Genomic DNA, 10,560 nt, shown 5'->3' with positions numbered 1-10,560 from the left:
ACAGCTTAAAAATACAGATAAGTACAGATAAAGAAGCAATGCACTGAACTGTGAGCACAGATAGAGAAACTATCTGTATTTCTCAAACTGAGAGTAGAGAAAGAGAAACAACACACTGAACTGCAAGTTCTGATAGAGGAACAAAACAATGAACTGACGGTACAAATAGAGAAGTAAGACAATGAACTGAGTGTGCAGATACAGAAAGCTCAAATTAACTGAGAGCACAGAGAAACAGTACACTGAACTGAACTGAGAGTGCATAGAGAGAAAGAAAACAATGAACCGAGTGTACAAATACAGAAACAGCACACTGAACTGAGAGTACAGATAGAGAAAAAACACAATGAACTGAGTGTGCAGATAAAGAAACAGCGCAATGAACAAAAAGCACAAATTGAGAAATAAGACAATGTACAGATACAGAAACAGCACAGTGAACTTACAGTACAGATAGAGGAACAGTACACTGAATTGATAGATCAGATAAAGACACAAAGCACTGAACTGAGAGTACAAATGGAGAAAAACCACAATGAACTGAGTGTACAGATACAGTTACAGCACACAGAACTGCAAGCTAGAGAAACAAAACACTGAACTGAGTATACAGATAGAGAACCAGAACACTGAACAGAGAGTAAAAATAGAGAAACAAATGCAATGAACCAATTGCACAGATACATGAAAGAGACACTGGACTGAGAGTACACAAACAGAACTGACAGTACAAATAAACAACGAACACAAAGCTGATAGTGTAGATAGAGAAATATCACACTGAACTGGGTGTACAGATAGAGAAACAACAAACTGAACATTGATTTCAGACAGAGAATAACTTGGTGAACTGAGAGTACAGAAAGAGAAGTAACACAATGAACTGACTGTACAGATAGCGAAACAGCACACTTAGCTGACAGTACAGATAAAGTAACAACACACTGAACTGAGTACAGATAGAGAAACAAAACAATGAACTGAGTGTACAGATACAGAAATAAGACAATGAACTGAGTATACAGATACAATAACAGCAAAACACAATGAACTGCCAGTTCAGATAGAGAACCAGCACACCAAACAGAGAGTACAGATGGAGAAATAACACAAGGAACTGGTTGTACAGATAAGTGAAAGAGCACACTAAACAGAAAGTTGGCAAAGTGAAACAGCACACTGAACTGACAGTACAGATATGGAAAAAAAACACACTGAACTGAGAGTACAGACAGAGAAACAGCACACTGAACTGAGAGTACAGTTAGAGAAGGAACACAATGAACCAAGTGTACAGATACAGAAACAGCACATTAAACTGAAAGTACAGACAAAGAAATAAATCAATGAACTGAGTGCATAATTACTGAAACAGCACACTGTACAGACAGAACAGATAAAGAAACAACACACTGAACTATGAGTTCAGATAGAGAAACAACTCACTGAACTGAGAGTACAGATAGAGAAACAACACACTGAACTGTGAGTACATATAGAGAAATAAAACAATGAGCTGAAAATGTGTTGCTGGTTAAAGCACAGCAGGTTAGGCAGCATCCAAGGAACAGGAAATTTGACATTTCGGGCCAGAGCCCTTCATCAGGAATGAACTGAGTGTACAGGTACAAAAAATGTACACTGAATAAGACAAAGAAACAATACACTGGACTGAGAGTACAGATCGAGGGAAAAAAAACTGATCGGACAGTACAGATTCAGAAACAGCACACTGAACTGAGAGTACAGGCAAAGTAACAACACTCTGAACTATGAGTACAGATAGAGATACAACTTGAACTGTGAGTACAGATAGAGAATCAACACACTGAACTGAGAACAGCATGAGACATAGAGACAACATGACAAACCAGAAATAGTGAGAGACAAAATGACAACACTGAGATCTATTAATAGAGAGAGAAAGGTAGATTATGCATTCACTGAGCGGGGAATAGAGTGAAACAGAGTATCAACAAACTGAACTTGGGAAAAAAAGAGTGTCAACATCTGAACTGGGAAGATTGACAAAATATGACGGCACACAGAATCGGGAATAAAGAGTGTCACTTGACAAACACTGAACAGCCAAGAGAGAGATGTAGGGTGTGACAACACACTGATCTGGTAACAGAGAAAAACATACAGATAACACATTGAACTGTGAATAGGGGGAGATGAACAAACAACTCACTGAACTACGCATAAAGAGAGACATAGAGACATACCACTGGATAGGGAAAAGAGAAAGACAGAGAGACAACCCACTGATTTGGGAATAGAGATAGACAGTGTGACAAGAGAATGAACTGGATACAGAAATACAGAGAGGAGAAAGTGAGGTCTGCAGATGCTGGAGATCAGAGCTGAAAATGTGTTGCTGGAAAAGCGCAGTAGGTCAGGCAGCATCCAAGGAACAGGAAATTCGACGTTATGCCTGAAACGTCGAATTTCCTGTTCCTTGGATGCTGCCTGACCTGCTGCGCTTTTCCAGCAACATATTTTCAATAGAGACACAACACACTGAACTCGAAATAGAGGGAGATAATGTCTGCAGCACAGACGATCTTCAGAAAATGGAGAAGAACCACCTATACAACATATTCAAGAAGAACAGATACTCAAAAAACGGATACAGTGCGCACATTCCTCAAGAACAAACCATGACAAGCAGACCAAACACAGCCAGAAACCCTAACCACCTTACCATATATCAAAGAAGTTTCAGAAATGACAGCCAGACTACGAAGACCTCGCGGAATCCTAGTAGCACACAAACCTACTAACACTCTCAAACGAAAACTAACTAACTTAAAAGACCCAGTACAACCCATGGACAAAATCAACGTGCCACAAACACTACGTAGGGCAAACAGGAAGAAAGTTAGCCATCAGGATACACGAACACCAGCTAGCCACAAAAAGACACGACCCCCTCTCCCTCGTAGCCCAACACACAGATGAAAAAAACTACATTTCGACTGGGACAACATATCTATCCTAGGATAGGCGAAGCAAAGGCATGCCAGAGAATTCCTAGAGGCCTGGCACTCCAACCACAACACCATAAACAAACACATAGATCTAGATGCCATCTATCAACCCCTCAGAAAACGAACAGGAAATGACATCACCACAAACCCCAGGAACACCATCCAGGAGAAAGCTATAAATTGAAAGAAGGAGACAACAGCTTCGCTTCACTTGGAGGTTACCACTGATGATGTTACCTAGCCAGGTAATGAAACATCTGAAAATCAAACCTACAGCTCAGCGAGCAAACCTACACCATAGAAGGAGATAAACTGCCAACTCATTGATGTGGGAATGGAGAGAGACAAACAGACAATACAATGACCTTAGAATAGAGAGAGACAGAGAGTGTGGCAAAAGAGAAAACTGGGCACAGAGAGAGCAAATACAGAATCCCAGAGTGAGAACAGCTTAAACTAGTCATAACCTAAGCATAGAGAGAGACAGAGATAGAGTGAGAACACACAGAACATGGAATAGCCAGAGACAGTTAGACAACACACTGAACTGGGAATGGAGCAAGGCAGAGTGACGAACCCCTGACCCAGGAATGGAGAGAGATGGAATCAACACACTGAAGATGGAATAGAGAGACTCACAGTGATAACATGTGGACCAGTTCAGAGAGAGACATAGAGTGTCACAAGACACTGATCTGGTAACAGAGAGAGACAGACAGACAACACACTGAAGTGGGAAGAGAGAGACAGTAAGAGAACACACTGAACTGGGAATGGATTCAGAGTGAGAACACACTGTATATGGAATAGTGACAGACAGAGACACACAAAACAAATTGAGAATGGAGAGAGACAGAGTGACAATACACTGAACTGTGAATAAAATAGGTTAGACAGACAACACATTCAACTAGATTAGATTACTTACAGTGTGGAAACTGGCCCTTCGGCCCAACAAGTCCACACCGACCCGCCGAAGCGCAACCCACCCATACCCGTACATTTACCTCTTACCTAACACTACGGGCAATTTAGCATGGCCAATCCACCTGACCCGCACATCTTTGGACTGTGGGAGGAAACTGGAGCACCCGGAGGAAACCCACGCAGACACGGGGAGAACGTGCAAACTCCACGCAGTCAGTCGCCTGAGTCGGGAATTGAACCCGGGTCTCAGGCGCTGTGAGGCAGCAGTGCTAACCACTGTGCCACCGTGCCGCCCACAATCTAATCTAATCTAATCTAAAAACTACAGGGAAGACAAACAGGGGGATCAACACATAGAACTGAGAATAACATGAAACAGAGACAACAGAATGAACCAGGAGTGGAGAGAGACACAATGGCAAAACAATGAAGTGGGAATAGAAACAGAGAGACAACAGGCTGAACTGGGAATAGAGACAGACAAGCTGACAACACACTGAACATAGGCACAGCGGAAGGCAGAGTGATAACACTCTGAACTGGTAATAGTGAGACAGTGTGACAAGACAGTGAACTCGGAACTGAGAAAATCAGAGTATCAACACACTGAACTATGGATCAAGAGGGACAGAGTGTGTGGCAATACTCTTAACTGGTACTGGAAACCGACAGAGAACCAACACACTGTATTTTGAGCATAGAAAGAGATAGAATAGCAACACAGTGAATTGGGTATGGTGAGGGACAGACAGGTAACACACAGAATTGGGACAAGACAGAGACCAGAGCAGCCTGTACTCAGAACTATGAACACAGAGATACAGAGTAACAGCAACCTGAACTCAGTTTAAAGAGAGACAGAGATACAGTGAGAACACACTGAAATAGGAATAGAGAGAAACATAGCTACAACACATTGAACTGGGTATGGAGAGTCAAAGTACTGAACAGGCAGAGAGAGAGGGAGAGAGAGAAATTGAGACACACGACACAAATAGAGAGAAAGAGTGACAAACATTGAAATGGGAACAGAGATACAGGCAGCGTGACAACACATTGAACAAGGACTATAGAGAGAGAGAGAGAGAGAGAAAGCTGCTCCTTTAACAAGGTGATGCAGTCCTTGGCCTTTTTTTCAGAGAGTTGTGAATGACACGGAGTTCAAAACGTCTGGGGGTTGAAGGGTTTTAGGGTCAATTTGTTTCTAGCTAACAGATACTGCCTCAGTAAAACACTTCCAAGTTTAAACAAAAACACTTGTATATTGAAAGGGGAGTGGCCAGTTCTCCCAGCCCAGCTTTGCTCTGGTTTGGGTTGGTGTTTTGCAGTAATGTGGAGAAAGCTGCTGGACCCAAGGAAGCAGGAGTCCAGGCTGGTACTCTCTCTCTCTGACTCCCACCCTGTAAGAACGTGTGTTTGATTTTAACTTTTGTGCCGTGGGATGTTTATGGGGATTGTCGGAAAGATTTGGAACAGCATTGTTAAATTGGGATGAACTGTGGGTTCCCAGAGAGGTTAACGAACTCCCATTCCTAGACATGATGGTACAGAGAACACCGAACGGAGAATTCATCACAAAGGTATACAGGAAAGCCACATACACAGACCAAGTCCTAAACTACAAAAGTACCCACACCAACACACACAAAAGAAGTTGCATGCAGACACTGTTCAAAACGACCACAACACACTGCAGCACACCATAATTGCGAAAAGAGGAAGAAGTACACCTATACAATGTATTCGCCAAAAACGCATAATCCTGCAATTTCATCAACAGATGCCTAAGGGAAAGACAACAGAATGAGGACATGCCACAACCCAAAGGACTAGCCACACTACCATACATCAAGAGCATTTCCGAACTGACAGCCAGACTACTACAACCACTAGGACTCATAACAGCACACAAACCAACAGGCACTCTCAGACAACTCACCAGGGCGAAGGACCCGATGCCCTGCATGAGCAAAACCAATTTAGTGTACAAAATCCCACGCAAGGACTGCACAAAACACTACATAGGACAAACAGGAAGACAGCTAATGATCCATATCCATGAACACCAACCAGCCACGAAATGACACGACCAGCTATCCCGAGTAGCTACACACACAGATGACAAGCAATGTGAGTTCGACTGGCACAACACTACTATCATAGGACCAGCCAAAGAGAGAACAGCCAGAGAATTCCTAGAGGCTTGGCACTCATTCTCTGATTCAATCAATAAACACACCGACCTGAACCCAATATACCGACCACTGCAACCAACAGATGGAACTGACAACCGGAAGCGGCAGATACAAACCACTATAAATGCCGGAGGAAAGATCATAGAAGCGCTTCTCAGGAGGCCCCCAAGCACGGGGATGTCACCCAGACAGGGGACGAAACGTCTGCAACACAAATTCCCAGCTCGGCGAACAGAACCACAACAATGAGCACCCGAGCGACAAATCTTCTCAGAAACATTGATCATTTATTGTATCCGTTGCTCCTGATGTGGTCTCCTCTATATTGGCGAGACCGGATGCCTCCGAGCAGATCCCTTTAGGGAACATGTCCAGGACATCCACACCAATCAACCCCACCACCCTGTGGCCCAACATTTCAACTCCCCCTCCCACTCTGCCGAGGACATACAGGTCCAAGGCCTCCTCCACGGCCGCAACCCCACCACCCGACGCCTGGAAGAAGAACACCCCATCTTCCTCCTTGGAAAATTTTAATCCCAGGGCATCAATGTGCACGTCACCAGTTTCCTCATTTCCCCTTCCCCCACCTTAGCCCAGTTCCAATCTTCCAGCTCAGCACCATCTCCATGACCTGTCCTATCTGCCTAATTATCCACTCCACCCTCCTCTCTGACCTATCCCCTCCATCCCCACTCCCATTCACCTATTGTACTCTATGCTAGTTTCACCCCACCTCCCACCCACTCTCTTTTATCTCTCCACTCTGCAGGCACCCCGCCTCGAATCCTGACGAAGGGCTTTTGCCTGAAATGTCGATTTTTATGCTCTTCGGATGCTGCCTGACCCACTGTGTTTTTCCAGCACCGCTCTAATCTAGACTCTGGTTTCCAGCATCTGCAGTCCTTGTTTTTACCATACTTACTATGCAGCTGCTTAAAACAACAAGCAAGGTTAGGGTCTGGGCTACCTTCTTGAAATGTTTTGAGGTGTCTAGACTGGTCCATAACAGTTTAGGGGCTCTATGTGGGATTTGTTCTGTAGTTCCAAACTGGGATTAGATTTGTTGAACTGGAAGGCAAGGTAGATGTGAGTGTCGTTTGTTCTGGGGGTTTAATTTGGTTGATTTAAACAGTGTTTGGGATAGCAATGGCTCTTTCAGTCATCAAGAGTTTTCTCGGGGTGGAAGAAGTGACCTTGGGGTTTTACAAAAGGTGATTAAGGCCAAGCTGCTGGAATTAGCAAACTAATTGGAGCTAGTGCTGCCTCCTTCCGTGAGGAAAGGAGAGACAATTACAGCAGTAGCTCAGCATCTACGTTTACTGGAAACACCATCCGAATCTTTAGAGATGGCTAAAATTCCATTGAAAATGAAGCAGCTTGAGTTAGAGGCAAAAGACATGGTTTTTGATGAAAAACAGAGGAAAGAGAAAGAGAGACAGAGAGAGAGGGAGAGAGAGAAGAAAGAATAAAAGTGAGATAGTTTGAACTTTGGAAATTGCCACTTAGAAAGGAAAGTCAGCTTCAAAGGCTGGAGATGAAGGCTGAAGGTAGGCTCAGTGAGGAAGCGAGTGAGGATGAGCAAACCCATGGTAGTCAAAGCCCTGGTGGGGATCTGATTAAATATATTCAATCATTGCCTAAATTTGATGAGAAGGATATGGAAGCCTTTCTCATCTCATTTGAAACAGTGGCCAAACAAATGTTACTTTTGAGGGACTATTGCCAGAGAAGATACAAGTAAAAGGAATTCACGTAGAGACAAAAAGTGCTCAAATACATAAAGTGAGGTTAGAGTGTCCAGGGAAAAGTGGAATTTGTGATAGGAATACTGGACAAACACTCAGCTCCAGGAATATGATTAATCCTTGCTAATGATACACTTGATTCACCAGTCGGAGTGCTGTCTATTGTGGTTGAAAAGCCAGTGGACACTCAGGCAACTGAACTATTGCAGGAGACACAACTGGGAGTTTCCTGACTGTGTGGTAGTCAGGTCACAGTGTCACCAGTTGGAACAGGAGAGATCAAAGAGTCCAGATAAAAAAGTTGAAGTGGAATTAGCAGAGACCCTGTTTGATCGGATGGCTGAGACAACCCAGTAGCAGACCGAGGACACAACAGGCATCTTTAGCTTAGATGGATTAACCGAGTTTCAGCAGAAAGATGAAAATTTAAAATAATTGTATCAAAAGGCAAATAGAGAAAAGGAATCCGAATAGCCCTGAATGTTATTAAAAATAATGTGTTCACGAGGAAATGGAGACCATCATGTACTCAGGCATCTCATCATATTGCCATTGGGATATAGGAAGGAGGGCTGTGAGTGGTGTATGAACTACCACCTGGAGGTCATTTAAGAGTGAGCAAAACACAAAATAAATACAAAAAAGCATTTTTACTAACTTGGACTGCACAAGGATGTAGTTGATTACCATAGGCAGTAATAAAACCTTTCATACCTATTCCTGCATTTGAGGAACCTTTTACAAGAGTCTTCATTGATTGCATAGGTCCTCTACCTCAAACAAAAAAGTGGAAATCAGTATTTGTTAACAATAATGACTGTATCAACTAGATTTCCAGAGGCTGTTCCATTACGCAGCATCACAGCGAAAGGATTGGAGAGGAATTAATTAAACTTTTCCTGAGAAACGGACTACTGGCAGAGATACAATCTGATCAAAGGTCAAATTCACATCAAAATGATTCAAGGAATTTATGGACAGCTTAGGAATAAAACAATTCAAATCTACTGTGCACCATCCAGAGTCGCGGGAGCACCAGAAAGGTGGCATCAGGCATTGAAGACCCAACGCAGTTACAAAGATGGATGCATCACCTCAGTTTGAAGAGCTCAGAGGATATTGGCAGATATCTTTGTCAGAAAGAACAAAGGTGATTTCAGATTTTCTAACGCTAAATGGATTTTATCAGTTTAAAGTCATGTCATTTGGCATTAACATGTGCCAGCTACGTTTCAGAGACTAACCAATAAGGTCATTGCTGGATTACCCGACCGTGATGTTTATATCGCTGACCTGGTGGTGTTTAGTCACACATGGAAGGAACATTTACGGCATTTATTGGACTTGTTTGATTGACTTTGAAATGCAGACTTAGTGATAAACTGAGCAAAAAGTGAATTTTCCAAAACCCAAGTCACCTTCCTGGTCCATGGACACAGACAAATGGCCCCATGGGATGCAAAAACAAAGGTAATTGGGGAGTTTCCCATTATATTGACAAAACGAGTAGTACTCCCGTTCTTGGGATGAAGTGGATTTTATCGAAAATTTGTACCGAATTTTAGTAGTGTGGCTGCTCCACTCACTGAATTTCTAAAGAAAGGCAAGACGTTTTAGGGGACAGTGGACTGTCAGAGGCATTTGACAACCTGAAAGCTCTGTTAGCCACTGCCCTGATATTAGCCACACCTCATGACACAAAGCCATTCAAAGTGGCTATCGATGCAAGTGATGTGGTGTCAGTGTTGTGCTCCTGCAAGAAGATGACAAGAAGATAGAAATCCCTATTTCTCCAGGAAGTTGAACATTCATCAGCAGAAATATTCAACAGTTGAGAAAGAGATGTTGTGCTTGGTGTTGGCATTATAGCATTTCAGTTTTTATATTACCAGCAAACATCTGAGATAATCATAAACACTGATCATAGTCTTCCAAGTCTTCAAGAAATTACCAGAATGAGACAGATCAAGTTCAATGATTCCCACTGTTTGGAGAATCTAGGATGTCCAGTAGCAGTGTCTGAGAATTTGGACCACAGCTTTCAGGATAGATATTAGAAAGCACTTGTGTGGGAGAAGGGGAAACCATTTTGCTTACAGACCATTTTGCTGACAGAAGCCAGTTTGTCTCGAGCTAAAAGCGGTCCAACCCAAAATGCCATTGGTGACTCAAATTAGTTATACCTAGGAACTCGGTAGAGTGAATGAGGTCTTACCTAATTGAAGGAAACACTTTATTTAAACAACCCACTAATGGGACTCTCTCACTCCCAATGACACAGCACCTCCAGAATGACATTGCACCTCAAGAAGATCAAGTCAGGCTCACCCTGACCCTCAATCTGACTCTGACCCTGACCCTGACCCTGACCCTGACTATCGGACCTTGTGTTCAGCAAAAGGCAATTGGCTCCTGTCTGCACAGCAAGATCCTCATCCCAGAGTCAGTGAATCCCCACAATTCAGGATGAGGATATTCAGCCCATTGTGCCTGGCCCTTCATGAAGTGATCCAAATTTTGTCCATCCTCCTCAGGAGTTGCCCCTGAATGATGTCATTGAATCCACTTCTTTTGGAGGCCACTCCTCGCTGAAACCCACTCTGCTCCACACCGTGAGAGTGTGCAGAGACTCACTGGCCTTTTCAATGACTGAGGGAATGCATAGCAAGGTCCCGCTCTCCAGACATTACCCATCAC

This window comes from Hemiscyllium ocellatum, chromosome 12 (assembly GCF_020745735.1).
Source record: "Hemiscyllium ocellatum isolate sHemOce1 chromosome 12, sHemOce1.pat.X.cur, whole genome shotgun sequence".
Lineage (NCBI taxonomy): Eukaryota > Metazoa > Chordata > Chondrichthyes > Orectolobiformes > Hemiscylliidae > Hemiscyllium > Hemiscyllium ocellatum.
The sequence above is the reverse complement of the archived record's forward strand: the minus strand, read 5'-3'. Positions refer to the sequence as shown.